This window comes from Mobula hypostoma, chromosome 23 (assembly GCF_963921235.1).
Source record: "Mobula hypostoma chromosome 23, sMobHyp1.1, whole genome shotgun sequence".
NCBI classification, from domain to species: domain Eukaryota; kingdom Metazoa; phylum Chordata; class Chondrichthyes; order Myliobatiformes; family Myliobatidae; genus Mobula; species Mobula hypostoma.
This window is the reverse complement of record NC_086119.1, coordinates 41,341,378-41,358,940: the sequence shown is the minus strand read 5'-3', so window position 1 is coordinate 41,358,940 and position 17,563 is coordinate 41,341,378.

Sequence of the window (17,563 nt, the reverse complement as noted above, 5' to 3'; positions counted from 1 at the left end):
ATTATGTTTTAATTCAGGGAGAGGTGAGGAATAAACTACCACAGGCAAGCCATAAATGTTAAATGCATATTTTTGGATTTAAATTTTCTTTGCAATTACTCGAAATAATTCAAATTCTAAAATTAACCATATGGTATCTTACTCTCAGCAATCACGTTGAAAGTTAGTCAGGGTATGTTGGGAGTAATTAGCTTTGTCTTGTTTGGATGGAATTGACACAACAACAAGATGATGTCAGGCTGGTGACGTTGTTATGCTGCTGTGGGTGGCAAGTTGCTCAGTGAAGTCAGATGTGGGGAATCATGAGCCTCATTTCATGACCTTTAGGAGGATGCAGTCCTTCACAATAAGCAACATAACAATTACAGTTCTCTGAAGTCGACTTCAGCCAGTTCGGGTGTGGGATATGTTGTACTAATCCACACACTGACGAGTAGTATTTTCAGCTTTGAGGTAGACTATGATTACAGTCTTATTGTTGATAGCACAAGGGTATAATAAACATTGTTGGCTGTCTACTCTGTCAGAGGGGCAATCAACAAAACCTCAAATTTACTGCTATCTGCAGGTGAGAATTGAACAATTCTTATCCTATTTCTTTAGACTCTACGATGTTGCCGTGGCTCCAGGCTATGACTGAGTCTGCTGAGGAGGTCAAGGCCTTTGAGCTACCTTCCCCTGTGAAGACCTCCACCCAGCAGACAGGTAACGTGCTTGGAAAATCAGATGATGTTTCACTTCCCACGGCAGCTATGATTTATAGACATGCCTGCAGGCACCTCAGTCCTTGTGTTCTTGTGATTTATAGCAGGCTGCAATCTGGGAAGGACTGCTCCAAAGCAAATGTACTGATCATTTTTTTTCAGAGATTGAGTTCCATGGAGAAGAAGGAACCTCTATCAATGTAAAAGCTTTTCTTTAATATTGCTGCCTGTTGGAACCTCTGCAAAATGCATGTGTGTGCAAATCTGATCATGGTAAAGTGATGATTGCAGGGGAACACGTCCGTGTTTACAACACAGATTTCACAATCCCAGGCTCCACAGTAAATGAAGATCATGAAATTTCACCTCTTTCCTTCCCGCCATCCAGGGACCTGCACAACGTGTCCAATGGAAGCAGCAAATCACTTGCCTTTTCTAATCTCACTACTTCCAAAATTTACAATGAGATCTCCTCTGCACGGAAGGTTGCACGGGAGGGACTCTGAGCTTCCAGTTATCAGTGAGTTTATTCCTCATATTTCCCTCTCTCTCACCTCAGTGTGGCCTCCTGTACTGTCGCAGCGATGTCCAACACAAACTTGAGGAACAATTGCTTATCTTGTATCTGGGCATGCAGTATCTTTCCAAACTCACCATCGGATAATCTGATTTTCAGATTCACGTTCACTACTACATGTACATCGAAACATACAGTGAAATGCAACATTTGCAATAACAACCTACACAACCTGAGGATGTACTGGGGGCATCTGGAAGTGTCGCCACACTTCCGGCGCCAAATAGCATGCCCACCATGTTGGGAGAACACACAACAACAAAAGAGCAGCAACAGAACAACAACAGTAAAACAAGCCCCATATCTCCCACCCACCTAACCCCACACATACACCGAGACAGCCCTCTAACCCCAGGACTGGCCGTCTCTGGGCCTCCAGCTTCCACTGGACTTGTAGACAGACATCGGAGATAGACACAGCTTGTCCTCTAATTCCTCCACATGATCCCTGTCCTTAAACCCTAACCTGACCCCTAAATCTCCTCTTTACCCCCAAAACCATCCCGATGAATCTGAAAAAGCAACCTAATCTGAGCCTAAACCTCGATGGAGACCGTAGCTCAGCGCTATTTTGACTGGAAGAAATTTAGGTAACTCACACTTTCTGCCTGTATCATTTCTCTTTCTGTTAGTTTAGTCCGGCCTTCGGGCATGTTCCATAGCCTTCCCATTATCAGCATATAGACAGAGACAAAAAGGATAATCTGTTTTTAAGTCATTTGGTCTCAAGTGTATGAGAGATGCTCTCTTTGTTCTACCTATTCCTCCCCAACTTTCTCTCTTCTTGTTTCACTTCCCCGTTCTGGCAAAGGCCCTTGTTTCTGAAACTCCATTCCTCTTTCCACACAGCTGCCTGACCTGCTGAGAAACATTGACTTTTTAAATTTCTGCTGACACGTGAAAACTACAAGCTATTGAAAACAGCTCACCCCATATTAGTGAATAAGTATGGTTTGGACAGAGGGAAGAAAGAAAAACTTCACGCACATTTCCTAACTTGAGACCAAAAGTCAAAATCCAGAAATATAACAGTGGTCACAGTCTCCCAAGATCTTTAGAAAGAGAAAGTTTAGAAAGAGAAACCAAGTTTTCTAGCTGATCCAAGGCTGTCAGATAAAAGTGACTTCTGCTGAAGCAGTTTTGTAGAAAGCATTATTGTACATGATAGGAACAAAATCTTTTTCTGCTAAGCTCAGCTCCTTGTTTATTAAATACAGACAGTACAGCACAGGAAAAAGCCCTTTTCCCCATGATGTTGCACAGAATGACATAAACTAATAATTGAACATCTAACGAAATGAACTCCTTCTGCCTACACAGTTTATATCTTTCCATCTCCTGCACGTTCACATGTCTGTCAGGTCTCCTCTCAGCCTCTGCCGCTCCAGAGAAAACTCCAAGTTTGTCCGACCTCGGCTGGCAGTCCTGAGCTCTGTGACGACAAACCAAGTTATCAGAAGATTGATGCTGATGAGAGAGATAAGGGAGACAATGGAGAACCATTCAAAATGCTAATAAGAGAGAAGAGAGAGATTAATGAGAAAGAAACACATTTCAGAATATTGACAGACCAGTTGCTTTGAACCTGAACTGTTTGAGTTTGATGGACAGGCGATACCCCAGAAAGAAATGGCAAACAGCAGAAATGGAGATTGAGGAATTTCTAAAGGCGCCAACCTTGGAGGCATTAGAGGATGCCAGGAAATCAGAATTGGCAACTGTGGCCAAACGGTTGAATCTTTGTAAGGGGAAGTCAACAATGAGGAGAGAGGAGATGCACAGAGCTATCATAGAGCATTATGTATCTAAAGGTGTGTTTCCCAAACGGGAGCTGGAGGTGGTATCTATGAGCAAGCCTGGTGGAGAAGCAGTACAGCTGCAGATTGAAAAATTGAGACTCGAGCACGCGTTCCGGGTAAAACAGCTGGAACGAGAAGAGAGGGACAGGCAGCTGGAACGAGAAGAGAGGGACAGGCAGTTGGAGCGAGAAGAGAGGGACAGGCAGTTAGAATGCAAAGAGAGAGAGAAACAGAGGGAAAGGGAATTTAAGCTGGAGAAGTTAAGGATGACGCTAGAGCAGTGGCCCATGCCGAACCAAGGTGGAGGGTTCAGGACGACCCAGGAGGTTAGGCTGGTTCCCCCATTTGAGGAGGCCGATGTTGATCGTACTTTCTACATTTTGAAAAAGTCGCTGCAAGTCAGGACTGGCCGAGGGATAAGTGGGCTGTTTTGCTTCAGAGCGTACTTAAAGGAAAAGCTCAACAAGCTTACTCGGCATTGTCCGCAGTTGCCCAGAGGTATGATGTGGTGAAAGAGGCAATACTCAGGATTTATGAGTTGGTCCCGGAAGCATACCGGCAGAGGTTCTGGAATGCGAGGAAACAGTGGGGCCGCACATACTTAGAATTTGCCCGTGAGATACAGATGTATTGTGAGTGTTGGTGCACCTCGAAAGGGGTCAATGGGGATTATGATAGACTGCTACAGCTAATACTGATTGAGCAGTTTAAAGGTTGTGTCCCTGAAGGTATGAGGCCCTATCTAGATGAGAGAGAGGCAGAAACCTTAGCTGCAACTGCTAAGTTAGTGGATGAGTACGCGTTGACACATAAAATGAAGTTTACCCCAAGTAAAAGCTACCATAAGGGTAGTCGAGAGGGCGGAGAGAGTTCGCTGGAAAAGCCAGAAAGTAAGCCAGGGACTAGTGAGAGGGATAAGGAAGACAGGAAGCAGTTTGGTAGGAAGTCTCCTGGGGTCGTATGCTATAATTGTGGGAAAGCCGGTCACTTTGCGTCCAGGTGCTTTGCCCCAAAGAAGGAGACGGGGAAAGGAAAAACGACTCCGACTGGCTGTATTGAGCCGGCAAACAAACCGCTAGGGGAGAAGAGGTCTGATAGAGTTCAGGAAGGGCGCGAGAAGTTTATTTCAGCCGGATTGGTGTCGGTGAAGGAGGGGTCAAATCCAGTTCCAGTGCGGATCTGGAGAGACACTGGAGCTTGTCAGTCACTGATCTTAAGGAGTGTTTTAGACTTTAGTTCAGAGACCGAGACTGGGGAGGTCAGTGTGATAAAAGGCATTGGGAAAGGGATTGAAGCAGTACCTTTGCACCAGATACACCTAAAAAGCGACTTGGTCTCCGGACCGGTCACGATCGGAGTGAGGCCCGAACTACTGATGGAAGACGTGGAGGTCTTACTCGGTAATGACCTCGCCGGCGGAGAGGTGTACCCAGCAGTAAGATTGACAAGCCAGCCTGCCAGCATTGAGGCCCCGCCCATGGACTCACAGGTTTATCCCGTTTGCGCAGTGACTCGGCGTGTGTCCAGAAAGGCTACCGAAGCGAATATAGATTTAGCTGAGTCGTTTTTACCAGCCTTGTACCAGGAGGGGTTAGAAAGTGAGAAGGGGTGTAGTGAAACGGAAGCTGAGGTAGACTTATCATTAGCAAGGAAGGAATTTGTACAGGCACAGGAATGAGACGAGGAGCTGATGGTTTTGGCGGAGACAGCTCTCTCTGAAGCAGAATTCAAAAGGGAGCCAGTGGGCTATTATGTGAAGGAGGGAGTACTAAGGAGGAAATGGAGACCAAGTACCGTGCCCGCAAATGAGGAATAGGAGGTGATAGTGCCGAAAATTTATGGGGATGAGATTTTTAACCTAGCCCACAAGATACCCCTCGGTGGACATTTTGGGGTGAGGAAAACAGTTGATAGAATCATGAAAGAGTCTTACTGGCCGCACAGGAGGAAGGATGCTTTTGACTATTATAGACGTGAGCTAACACAGTTACAGGCTCTTGATATGTTAACAGCTTGCCACGATAAGACAGCAAACCTAGTCAGTGTTATCACGACAATTAATGAGGCTTGGGTGCCACCTGATAAGGGGAAAACCCATTTTGCCAAGCTAAGTATGGTGCCGACCAGATGGGAGAAATCTATTGTTTTGGCCAACTTTGCTGAGGAGTTCTCTCACTTAACCCCCGAACAGAGCGAGCCGCTGATAAAGCTAACTAACTGGCACGCAGACGTATGTCCAGATGTCCTGAGGCGCTGCAAAGACCCGGTACATGGTGTTGTTGTCACATCAGGTCAGCCTAGTAAGCAACATCCCTGTAGGATGATTAATTCAGTGACAAAAGGGGCTAAAGAACGCAGAAGCGTATGTTGGTGATTTAGTGGTCTGGAGTGACACGTGGGAGGGGCACATTGTGGCAGTAGAGGAACTGTTTAAAAAGCTGGCTGAAGCCAGCCTGACAGTGAACCTCGCAAAAAGTGAATTCCGCCACGCGAAGGGCACTTATCTGGGATTTTTGGTAGGACAGGGGCAGCTGGCACCGATGCAGGCTAAAGTGCGGGCTATCTCTGAAGACCCCACCCAGACAGACAAGAGAGCCCTGAGAAGGTTCTTGGGGATGGTGGGGTACTATCGGAAGTTTTGCAAAAATTTTGCAGATATTACCCTCCCTCTTACTAAGCTCTTGCCAAAGAATGCTAAGTTTGTGTGGGACGACCCTTGTTATATTCGTCCAGGACGGAAACCACTGAGAATTTACACTGATCACAACCCATTAGTGTTTTTGGCCACTATGAAGGATGAAAACAAAAGGTTGCTAAATTGGAGCCTGGTCTTAGAGGATATTAAAATAACACATATAAAAGGAACGGAAAATGTGATTGCTGACTGTCTGTCAAGGTGTTGACAACTTAAAGTTCTCTGTATTAGCCGAATAGCTGATGACCCTGTATATTAGTGTGTATCTAATAATGTATTCATGCTCATAATTTTTACCCCGGTAAAAATCCTTTGAAGGATAGGGGTGTGACGACAAACCAAGTTATCAGAAGATTGATGCTGATGAGAGAGATAAGGGAGACAATGGAGAAACATTCAAAATGCTAATAAGACAGAACAGAGAGATTAACGAGAAAGAAACACATTTCAGAATATTGACAGACCGGTTGCTTTGAACCTGAACTTCTTGAAGTTTGATGGACAGGCGATACCCCAGCAGGGGGATAAAAAGAACAGGTTCGCTAAGGCATGACACACACCATGAGATCACGAGATAGCGAGACCCTGGAAGAGCGGTTTGCCCCCACAAGTTGGTGGAAGTTTGGAGGTCTGGTCACGGGAACCGACCATAGACGCACAGGGTGAAAGGGTACAATCGGCGGGAACCTGGTGTGTGTGTCCGCCCTTGCCTGGATGCCGGGTTCACCGCGGAAGAACGGTCGTATCCGGAGTGGAGGGGTCACAGTTGGTGACCGCAGAAGACATAAAAAAGGGTCCGCCCGAAAGCCAACTGCGAAGAACATCAAAGGTCTGCTGAATCAGATTTGCATATCTCTATCTCTCTCTCTCTCTCCAACAGCACAACAGCGATTACTGCAAACTGTACTAAGCTGAACTGAACTCTGTGTCACTTGAGACTGATCATTTTACCCCTAGACTGCGATAGAGCTTGGTTGATTGCTATTACCCTAGCTCTGTGTACATGTGTGTTTTATCATTGCTAACCTGTTGCATTTATATCCTTACTATTAGAGTACTGTGTTACTTATTTCTTTAATAAAACTTTATTAACTTCTGTTAAACCAGACTCCAACTAAGTGGTCCATTTCTGCTGGTTTGGCAACCCAGTTACGGGGTACGTAACATCTCCAATCCAGGCAGCACCCTGCTGACCCTCAGAACCAGAATCAGGTTTAATATCACTGGCATCTGTCATGAAATTTGCTGTTTTGCAGCAGCAGTACATTGCAATAGATATTAATACAAAAACTATAAATCACAATAAGCAATATATTTAAAAACTATTAAATTAAATATTCCCAATCTGACATCCCCAATCTACTGCCACAATGAGGCCTCTCTCAGATTGGAGGAAGAAAACTTCAGATTCTGACTGGGTAGCCTCCAACCTGATGACATGAACATTGATTTCTCTAACTTCTGGAAATTTCTCCCCTTCCCCTTCTGTCTTTTTCCATTCCCCATTCGGGCTCCCTTCTTCATTTCTCTTCACCTTCAATCACCTCCCTCTTGTGCGTTTCCTCCTTCCCTTTCACCCACTGTCTATTTTCCTCTCTGACCTTTACCTTTTCCACTTATCACCTCCCAGTTTCTCCCTTCATCCTCCCCACTCCACCCACCCTCCTCCCCCCTCACCTGGATTCACCTGTCACCTGCTAGTTTCTCCCTTCATCCTCCCCGACCCACCCACCCACCTTCCCCCTCACCTGGATTCACCTATCACCTGCTAGTTTCTCCCTTCATCTCCCTGACCCATCCACCCTCCTTCCCCCTCACCTGGCTTCACCTGTTACCTGCCAGTTTGCACACCTTCCCCTCCCCGCCCCACCCACCCAACTTCCCCCTCACCTGGCTTCACCTGTCACCTGCCAGTTTGCACACCTTCCCCTCCCCGCCCCACCCACCCAACTTCCCCCTCACCTGGCTTCACCTGTCACCTGCCAGTTTGCACACCTTCCCCTCCCTGCACGATCGTATTTGAGCTTCTTCCTTCTTGTTTTCTATCCTGATGAAGAGTCTCAACCCAAAATGTTGACTGTTTATTCCTCTTTGCAGATGCGGCCTGACCTGTTCAGTTCCTCCAGCATTTGTGCATATCACACCACCTTTGTTGAGTCGGAACTCCAAAGGTTTTGTCAGCTAGAGGTCAAAAGATTCTCCTTTCATCAGCAGCCAATATTCCTGCAAAATCCAAAAATCTATCAACCTCTATCTTGAAAATGTTCAGCAACTAAGCCTCTAAATCCCTGCTGGGTAAATAATTCTACTGTAGGGGAAGAGTCTCTTTTCTCATCTTTGGTTGAAGATTTTTGACCTCGCTGAATTCCAGGAGAGTACCAATGGATTAATTAAGCTTCTAAGGTCCTGCTGGGTCAGGAATTCGACTCTGGGTGAAGAGGCTTTTTCTCATGTTTGGTTGAAGGTTTTTGAACTTGCTGAATTCCAGGGGAGTAGCAGAGGGTTAGATCAGCTGATGTGCAATGGCGCAGTTCGGGAGAGCAACACGAGTGTTTGTCGCTGTTTGTTTCTTTTTTCTCTCTGAAGCTTTCAGACATCAGCACGATGAGTTAACTTTGTGACACTTTCCATCGAGCAGTGTGAATGCTGACACTCTCCCTGCTTTTGCCAGGCTGGGGTCGGTAAAACATTCTATCTCTTGCCTGCTCCTGATAATGTCAGGTCTGTGTGATGAGGAATGACGGTATCTCGGAAATGCCACTGAAGGAGCCAGGAAGGACAGAACCGTTTTTCTGACATTTTGGAAACGGAGTGAAATCGATCCTGTTGGGAGTAATTCTCCATTTTGTTTGTAAATTCTCTTCCGAATTTCCCCATGACTCCCTCATTCTTCTAAAGTCCAGTGAGTACTTTCCAGAGCCATCAGTCACTCCCTGTGGGTTAGCCCCATTCATTCCCAGAAACATACCCGTGAACTTCCAGTGAGTACTTTCCAGAGCCATCGGTGTCCCCACTCATTTCCAGAAACATACCTGTGAACCTCCTCTGGACCATCTCCAATGCCAGCATAGCTTTTCTGAGATAAGGGGCCATAACTACTCACAGTACTCCAAGTGCAAACTGACCAATGCCTTATAAAGTTTCAGCATTGCATCCTTGCTTTTCATTTCTAGCCCTCCTGAAGCGAATGTTAACATTACATTCGCCTTCCTTACCACCGACTCAACTTGCAAGTTAACCTTTAGGAAATCCCGCAAAAGGACTCCCAAGTAATTACACCTCTTTTTTTAAAATTTTCTCCCTGTTTAGAAAATAGTCTATGCCTTTATTCCTTCTATCAAAGTGCATGATCATACTATATTCCCTGCACTATATTCCATCTTCCACTTCTTTGACCAATATACAGTAGATCCTTGAGGGACAACACCTGTCACCGGCAGTCAATCAGAAGATCTCCCCTTTATTCCCACTCTTTGCCTCCTGCCAATCAGCCAATTTTCTATCCAGTCGAGTACCTTTCCTATAATTGTGGTGAAGCTGTGGAATTTGTTGCCACAGGCGGCTGTGGAAACCAAGTCAATGGGAATATTTAAGGCAGAAGTTGATAGATTCTTGATTACTCAGGGTACGAAAGGATACGGGGAGAAGGCAGGGGATCGGGGCTGAGAGGAAAAATGGATCAGCCATGATGAAATTGTGAGCAGACTATGGGATAAGTGGTCTAATTCTGCTCCTATATCTTATGGTCTTATGGTCTAATATCGTGGGCCCTTATCTTGTTAAGCAGCCTTATGTACGTGTAACCCTCAGGTCCGACTAGCTTGTGTTAGTCTAGGGGAAGACGGCCTCCAGCCCAGCCAAACTTGACAAATCCTATTTGTGTGGATGCTATGTGATGTGTTTCCCAGTTACAAATCTGTTCCACAAAATATCAGACAGTACTCCATATGCAATTAAATGATTGAGCATTATAATTCTTAATTTGACTACGCAAAGAAAACAAAAAGAAAAAGGGCCTATTTTAATGAAACAGTCTAAAGTGCACATTGGAGCTCATGATTTTCCGTCCATTCATTCTCCATCGACCTCCTCCGAGCATCGTCAACCCCTGGACCCTTGCTCCAAGTCCACTCCGTCCGGCAGACTACCAACTCTCTCCACTCGTGTCTTCTCTCTTCATCTCTCGCTGACCAAAGGCTGTGAATCCTTTCTCTCAGACACACAAGAAAGAAACAACATGCCTCTCATTGGAGAGCGCACATTCCAAAGCCCCCGTTATCTCTAGTCATAACCCAAACATTGCTGCTACCGAGAAACCATTACATTAGCAGTGAAACATTACAGAAAGGCCATTACATTAGCAGTGAAACATTACAGCGTGTTACATACGACACCTTGTCAAAGGCCTTCTGAAATTCAAAATACATTATACAACCTCAAGATTCATCTCCTTACAGGCAGCCACAAGACAAAGAAACCCAAAAGAACCCATTAAAAAAAAGACCGTTGAGCACTCAATGTGAAGACTGAAAATAACAAATAATACAAACGATAACCGTAAGCAAATAGCGTTCTGAACTCAAATCCACAAAGAGAGTCGGAGCCCCCTCGTTGAGTGCAGAGCCGAGTAAGCATCGTGGAGCAGTGAGCTGAATCATTTTCCTCGGTCCGAACACATAGGAGTTCTTTGGAACAGGTAATTGCCCAGAGATAATAACATTAGCTGCAGTTTGATACCCAGGAACCCACTTTTACATCACTCCCCTGATCTCCTCACGTACACGCCAGACGTTTCTCAACCTTCTCCGTGTTTGCTGACAGTAACAGATTGCGCTTACGTTGTCTTCTACTCGATTCTGCCTCTGCTAATATTTCTCCTTGTGATGTGATTTTTTTCACAGTGAGATCAATCTCCTTGGATTACTTTTTCATGACCTTTACAGGATGGTTTTGATCATCTATTCAAACTCAGTTCCAGCAACGTCCAAGGTGAGGAATGGACACACAGTTTCGTCCCTGCTGTCCTCATTGGCTCTCCCTCAAATTCAATTAATTTTGTGCTTCCCAGCATACGTTCCGAGCTCATTCTCTCCATCAAGCACTGAGCAGTAACATGAGTCAACCAGGACTGATTTTCCCCTTAGAACCAACTGACTTACAACGAATAAACTCAGGCCATCTGACCTGATTACAGATTATTGGCTGGGAGTACAGAGTGACACAGTGCTTGGCTAGAAAAACGTAGGAGGATATATTGGGTAGCCCTCCCATCACTCAGCATCAGTAACAGACAAACCTGGTTCTCTCAATGCTTCACAGTCGCCTTTCAGATGAGCATTGCTAACAGATGGCTATTAGGTCAGGACTTTGAAAGGACAAAACATCTGTTTTCCCTAATGTTCCCTGCCCAGCGCAGTGACACAACAGATTGACAGAGAACAATGCTTCGAGCCAAAAACCTGCCAAGTAATTAACCTGACAGGTACAGCATGAATAAACTAGTTAGGTACATAGATCAAGGACACTAAATGCTCTCCTCTACGGTATCCATAGCCACTTAAAGTTTCAGCAAATTCGTTGCGTGCACCTTACATAATACAGGAAGCCTATTGTCTATTGAATGGAGATATTGTTTATGAATCTAATCTCCAATTGAACATGCATTTTTTGTCAAGAGCAGCTGTGCTTTGAAGCCACACAGGTTGTACCTCAAGGAAGCTGGCAGCTTTAGTTGACTTTGCGTTAAATTGCCTGAGTGCCCTGGTGCTTAAGCTGGTCTATTGTTAATATCATTCACAGAAACAAAATGCCGTGTATTTGTATGCAAGTTTACCATTTGGTTTGAACTCAGCATGGTTTTTCTCAGCCTCTCTGCTGCCTTCACACGATAAATCATGCTTATCCATCACCTTGTACTAGATAAGAACATTCTTCACCATTCAAACACAAGGAAGGCCAAGGTTCTTGTTGTTGATTCTTGATAGAAACCCTCGACCCCAGCTGCCACTTCCACCCGTCCCTGCTTCCTGATGATCATTGACTGATGATGAATCACAACATCAGCGTCCAATTTAACCCTCAGCTCAATATTTTGTAAGTGGATCTATAACTGATAGACCATAAAGCGGATGGGTTCATAGAACTAGGACAATCTGGAACCACGATCTTAACGGAACCAGCCATATAAATCGAGTGTCTATAAGAACAGGTCAGAATGTTAACTCGTCTCTTGAGTAACTCACCTCCAGACACCCAAAAGCCTTTCCACGATCCACAAGTTAGAATGTGGCAGAGTGTATTCAATTGCTTGGATCGACTCAGATACAACAACACTCAACAGACCAGGCAGCATCCAGAATAAAGCAGGTGATTCAACCCCATCCACCTCAACATCCTTCGGCACTTGAAGGGTAACTACATCTGCACAGTGTAGTGGTGTTTGGGGTATGTCAGACTCTCTGAACCTCCCAATCCCCTTGCATTAACTCCTCCTAACCTCTGAAAAAGCAAACAACAAAACTCACTCCTTGGCCCCTGATCTCATGCCCAAACCATCTGGGCAATGCATCCTAGTTTCACCTCTGCCAACCCTGATATTGCTTGTACCCCCCACACATCACTCCCCATCCTGGCAGCTTACATGATCACTGTCCTAGCATCCAGCGTTGATTGGGTCCCTGCTTTTCCCTCATCCTGTTCCTGACCATCGTTGGCCATATTTCCCATCATGTTCAGCAACCTTTCTGCAACTCCTGCTGGTCTGGTAATCGGGAGCTCCTTACTTTTGCATTTATCGCCTGAGGGCAGAAATGATCTTTAGCACATTATTGTTTCCACCATCCTTCTAGTCCTGAAGTTAACACAGTGCAAGATTGAACTGAACTGAGCTGAAATGAATATGCCTGGATTGTTTCGATGATTTATGGTTTGGTGTTTTATATTTTGTGTTTTCACTCATTTTTTTTTACTGTTTGCATTTTTTTGCATGTTGGGAGTTTGATGTTTTTCTTTGAACGAGTTCCATGGTTTCATTTCTTTGTTTCATGACTGTCTGTGGGAAGACGATTCTCAGAGTTGTATACTGCATGAATACTTTGATAATAAATGTACTTTGAACCTAGGGTGCGAACAGTTGCGTGTGTACATTTTTATCATTAGTTTTATATTTATATTCTTAAAAAGCCTGTACACTCGTACACACAGCTCCGTCTACTTCTGCACACTAACGTTATTGTGTTTATCATTTATCAAAGCGTGGCTTTAAGCTTTAAGCAGATAAGGCTATTCTTTAAGTCATTTCAGATTTTGGCTGCATCATTCAATCTATGAACATTATTCTGATACTCCAAACATTATAATTAGCCGGTCGCATGAAGCTGCTCCACTGGCTATATTGGTCACAAACCATCTTCCGAGGCATCTTAAACTTCAGTGCCTCCCCGTCAATATAAAGATAAAGACTGATTTACAGTAGAGTAGATACATCTCTCGGCACGGGGTTCAGTGAACTCCCAGGATGACTTGGCCTAATATTTCCTGCAATGGTCCAATGATGTCGTCAATGGAGTGCACCTCACAAGCACAAGTGTAAATTACAGCCAATCAGATTCCCAGGTTAACGGGAGTCAGTCTGGAAATGATTGCAATCGTGTTCTACTCCAGAAAACAAAACCAGTTTTCCACGTCACAGCAGTGAGAGGAACAGCATATCGTGTCTGAATGTGTAGACTGCCGCACCCAGTGGTTTATCTCACTATACTGAGGAACAGAGCAAACAGCACTGAACAACATGTGTCCTGACAAAATGGGGGCAAAAGGAAGTGGAGGACTAAACAGAGAATAGATCAAGAATAAAGGAACAGGAGGAAAATGTGAAAGATAAGAAGGCTGGACCTTGTGAGTCATTACTGACTGGGAGTTGTATTTGTTCCTGTGAAATTATGAAGAATTGTCAATGGTAGTGTGAACATTATGTATATGTAACGAGGTGACCGTTGAATATCATTTTTTATTGCTAAAGTGTGTTTACGTATTCACACTGGTAATGCTAAAATAGCTGCCTGTGCGTTTAAGAGAAAACAGTGACGTCATTTTGCACGTGTGGAGTAGAACGAAGAGTTACCATGTCCTTAAGAGAAAGACATTCGAATGCTTTTCCCAGGTTTGATGAAGAAAGGTGAATAATATTTGATAATATCCATGTCAATTCATTTACACTTGTTTGTAAATCTAGAATATCGGCCTAGTAGGTTAGTCTTTTTAGTAATTTAAACTCCAAGGCAATATATTGTAAAAGTTTATTTGTCTTTCTTTATCATTTCATGACTGAATGTGAATGTAACAGAGTAATGTGAATGTGTTAATCTCTATTTATGTAGCGTGAGTGAGGAGAACTCGTTTCAGGGTCTAGCCCATATGTGTTTGGAAGTTAAACACGTGTGTGCCAGTGTGACTATATCCCTTAGATAAGATGAGATGTGTTTATTCATATTTTTGATGTTGTGTATAAGGTACAGGGTTGGTGGAATTCGAACATTGTTTTATACTTTATACTTTATACTTTATTGTCGCCAAATAATTGATACTAGAACGTACAATCATCATAGCGATATTTGATTCTGCACTTCACATATTCATTGTCATGCTTTATTGATCCCGGGGGAAATTGGTTTTCGACACAGTTGTACCGTAAATAATAAATAGTAATGGAACCATAATAGTTAAATAGTAATATGTAATTTATGCCAGTAAATTATGAAATAAGTCCAGGACCAGCCTATTGGCTCAGGGTGTCTGACCCTCCAAGGGAGGAGTTGTAAAGTTTGATGGCCACAGGCAGGAATGACTTCCTATGACGCTCTGTGTTGCATCTCGGTGGAATGAGTCTCTGGCTGAATGTACTCCTGTGTCCACCCAGTACATTATGTAGTGGATGGGAGACATTGACCAAGATGGCATGCAACTTAGACAGCATCCTCTTTTCAGACACCACCGTGAGAGAGTCCAGTTCCATCCCCACAACATCACTGGCCTTACGGATGAGTTTGTTGATTCTGTTGGTGTCTGTTACCCTCAGCCTGCTGCCCCAGCACACAACAGCAAACATGATAGCACTGGCCACCACAGACTCATAGGACATCCTCAGCATCATCCGGCAGATGTTAAAGGACCTCAGTCTCCTCAGGAAATAGAGACGGCTCTGACCCTTCTTGTAGACAGCCTCAGTGTTCTTAGACCAGTCCAGTTTATTGTCAATTCGTAATCCCGCTCCCTGGATTACAAATCGATAGTAAATATCAAAAGTTTAAATTATAAATCATAAATAGAAAAATTAGAAAAATAGAAAGTAAGGTAGTACAGAAAAACCGAGATGCAGGCCCGGATATTTGGAGAGTATGGCCCAGATCCAGGTCAGGTTCCGTTCAGCAGTCTTATCACAGTTGGAAAGAAGCTGTTCCCAAATCTGGCCATACGAGTCTTCAAGCTCCTGAGCCTTCTCCCAGAGGGAAGAAGGACGAAAACTGTGTTGGCTGGGTGAGACATGTCCTTGATTATCCTGGCAGCACTGCTCTGACAGCGTGTGGTGTAAAGTGAGTCCAAGGACGGAAAATTGGTTTGTGTGATGTGCTGGGCAACGTTCACGATCTTCTGCAGCTTCTTCCGGTCTTGGACAAGACAACTTCCATACCAGGTTGTGATGCACCCTAGAAGAATGCTTTCTGTGGTGCATCTACAAAAATTAGTGAGGGTTTTAGGGGACAGGCCAAATTTCTTTAGTTCTCTCAGGAAGTAAAGGCGCTGGTATTGTTTTGTTTAGAATTGCCACCACCGTATTGGTTTTATATATTTTGTTTTAGTTATTTTCGTACTGCATACGTAACAAGGGTGTGGTGTGAAGTTAAACTAAGATTGTAACAGCCGGAACTGTGATTTATTTTTAATTAATTGTGTTGTTTTTATTTTGATACCCTCTTTCTGCATTAAAACATCTAAAACAGGTAAAGGAATTAAAGACCTGAAAAAGTATTTGTTGTCCTACGTGTGTATTTTTCCCCAAGCCACAAAATATAAATACCTCTTGGGCTATTTGACAGTGAAGCAGTTTGACTATCATAATCACATGCCTTGGAACAGCTTTTACTGGAAAATGTAAACTGTTATTTGTGAAAAGACAAACTTCTTTTAATTTGCCTACCACAAAGAGATCTACAGTTTAAGAATCCTCCAGGAACATTTTACCACCCAAGAAGTGAAACTCAGAATTTTCATTACTCCCATTTTGAGCCATAAATCACATCGTTATTAGAGTTCTAAAACATGAATTACTATCCTAAATAGTTGAGGCAGATTAATTCACATTAATAACTTAAACCAAGCAATTTCACGGTAGGCAATTAGTTTTATTAGCAATTGTTTTTGGTTAGACCGAATCAGACAGATGAGAAATGCGAATCAGCCACCTGATTGTGGATAATTGGAAGGTGTTGCTCCATCACAAAGAATCATCTGACTCTTTCTTAAACACTCTGTTAATGATGAACTCTGAACTCTGCCAATGTTGAACCATTATTAAAGATGGACAGTAACACATCCCATCCAGATGTGGCACCTCACCACAACTCCTTCAGATCATCCTGCTCCTGTTTTGCAATGATTCCAGTGTGTCCAAGGAAAAGAAAAAAAACACTGATATTAATATTTCATGCAGTTTTGATGAAAACTAATATTGAGACGTATATGGCTCAAAATAATCATTTCTCCATGCTCAGAATTGCAGGCCCAGCGCCCAGTGGAAAACGGAATTTACAAAAGCAACAAATGGAAAACATAAACAACAGGAATTCTGCAGATGCTGGAAATTCAAGCAACACACATAAAAGTTGCTGGTGAACGGAGCAGGCCAGGCAGCATCTCTAGGGAGAGGTGCAGTCAACGTTTCAGGCCGAGACCCTTCGTCAGGACTAACTGAAGGAAGAGTGAGGAAGGGATTTGAAAGTTGGAGGGGGAGGGGGAGATCCAAAATGATAGGAGAAGACAGGAGGGGGAGGGATGGAGCCAAGAGCTGGACAGGTGATAGGCAAAAGGGATACGAGAGGATCATGGGACAGGAGGTCCGGGAAGAAAGACAAGGAGGTGGGGGGGGGGGAGGAACCAGAGGATGGGCAAGGGGTATATTCAGAGGGACACGGAGAAAAAGGAGAGTGAGAGAAAGAATGTGTGTATAAAAATAAGTAACAGATGGGGTACGAGGGGGAGGTGGGGCATTAGCGGAAGTTAGAGAAGTCGATGTTCATGTCCTATCAGTAACTGTACCTGGCCACAAACAAGTGCTGTGAGTTTCAGAGAAGTGGTTTGTCATGGGGATGATCAAGCAGGAGACAGCTCTGAGTACTAAAGGGATTCAAATAACCAAAGTATCTCTCTTCATGGCTCTGAGAAAGATCGAGACAACATGGAGTATGTCCAGTGAGGCTGTGCTGGATACCTGCCATCTCCAATGGACATCAAATGGAAAACATGATAGATGATCCTGGGAAAATTATGAGCATCTGTTTAAAAATACAGTGGCCTCTGGTACACGAGGAATCAGGAAGCGATCTCTATGAACTACATGCTCTAGGCAATGTTGGCAGCTGCTTTCCAGAGAGGTGAGCTTGGATGAACTTTGCAGTAGCTTCAGGTGAGGCACATCTGGCAGCTCCCAATGACAGACAGGTCTTAGCCCGACCACTCACTTGTGAAGGAGCTTTGAGCTGGCTGAGGGGTGTTCAGGGAGATTGGGAGCTGA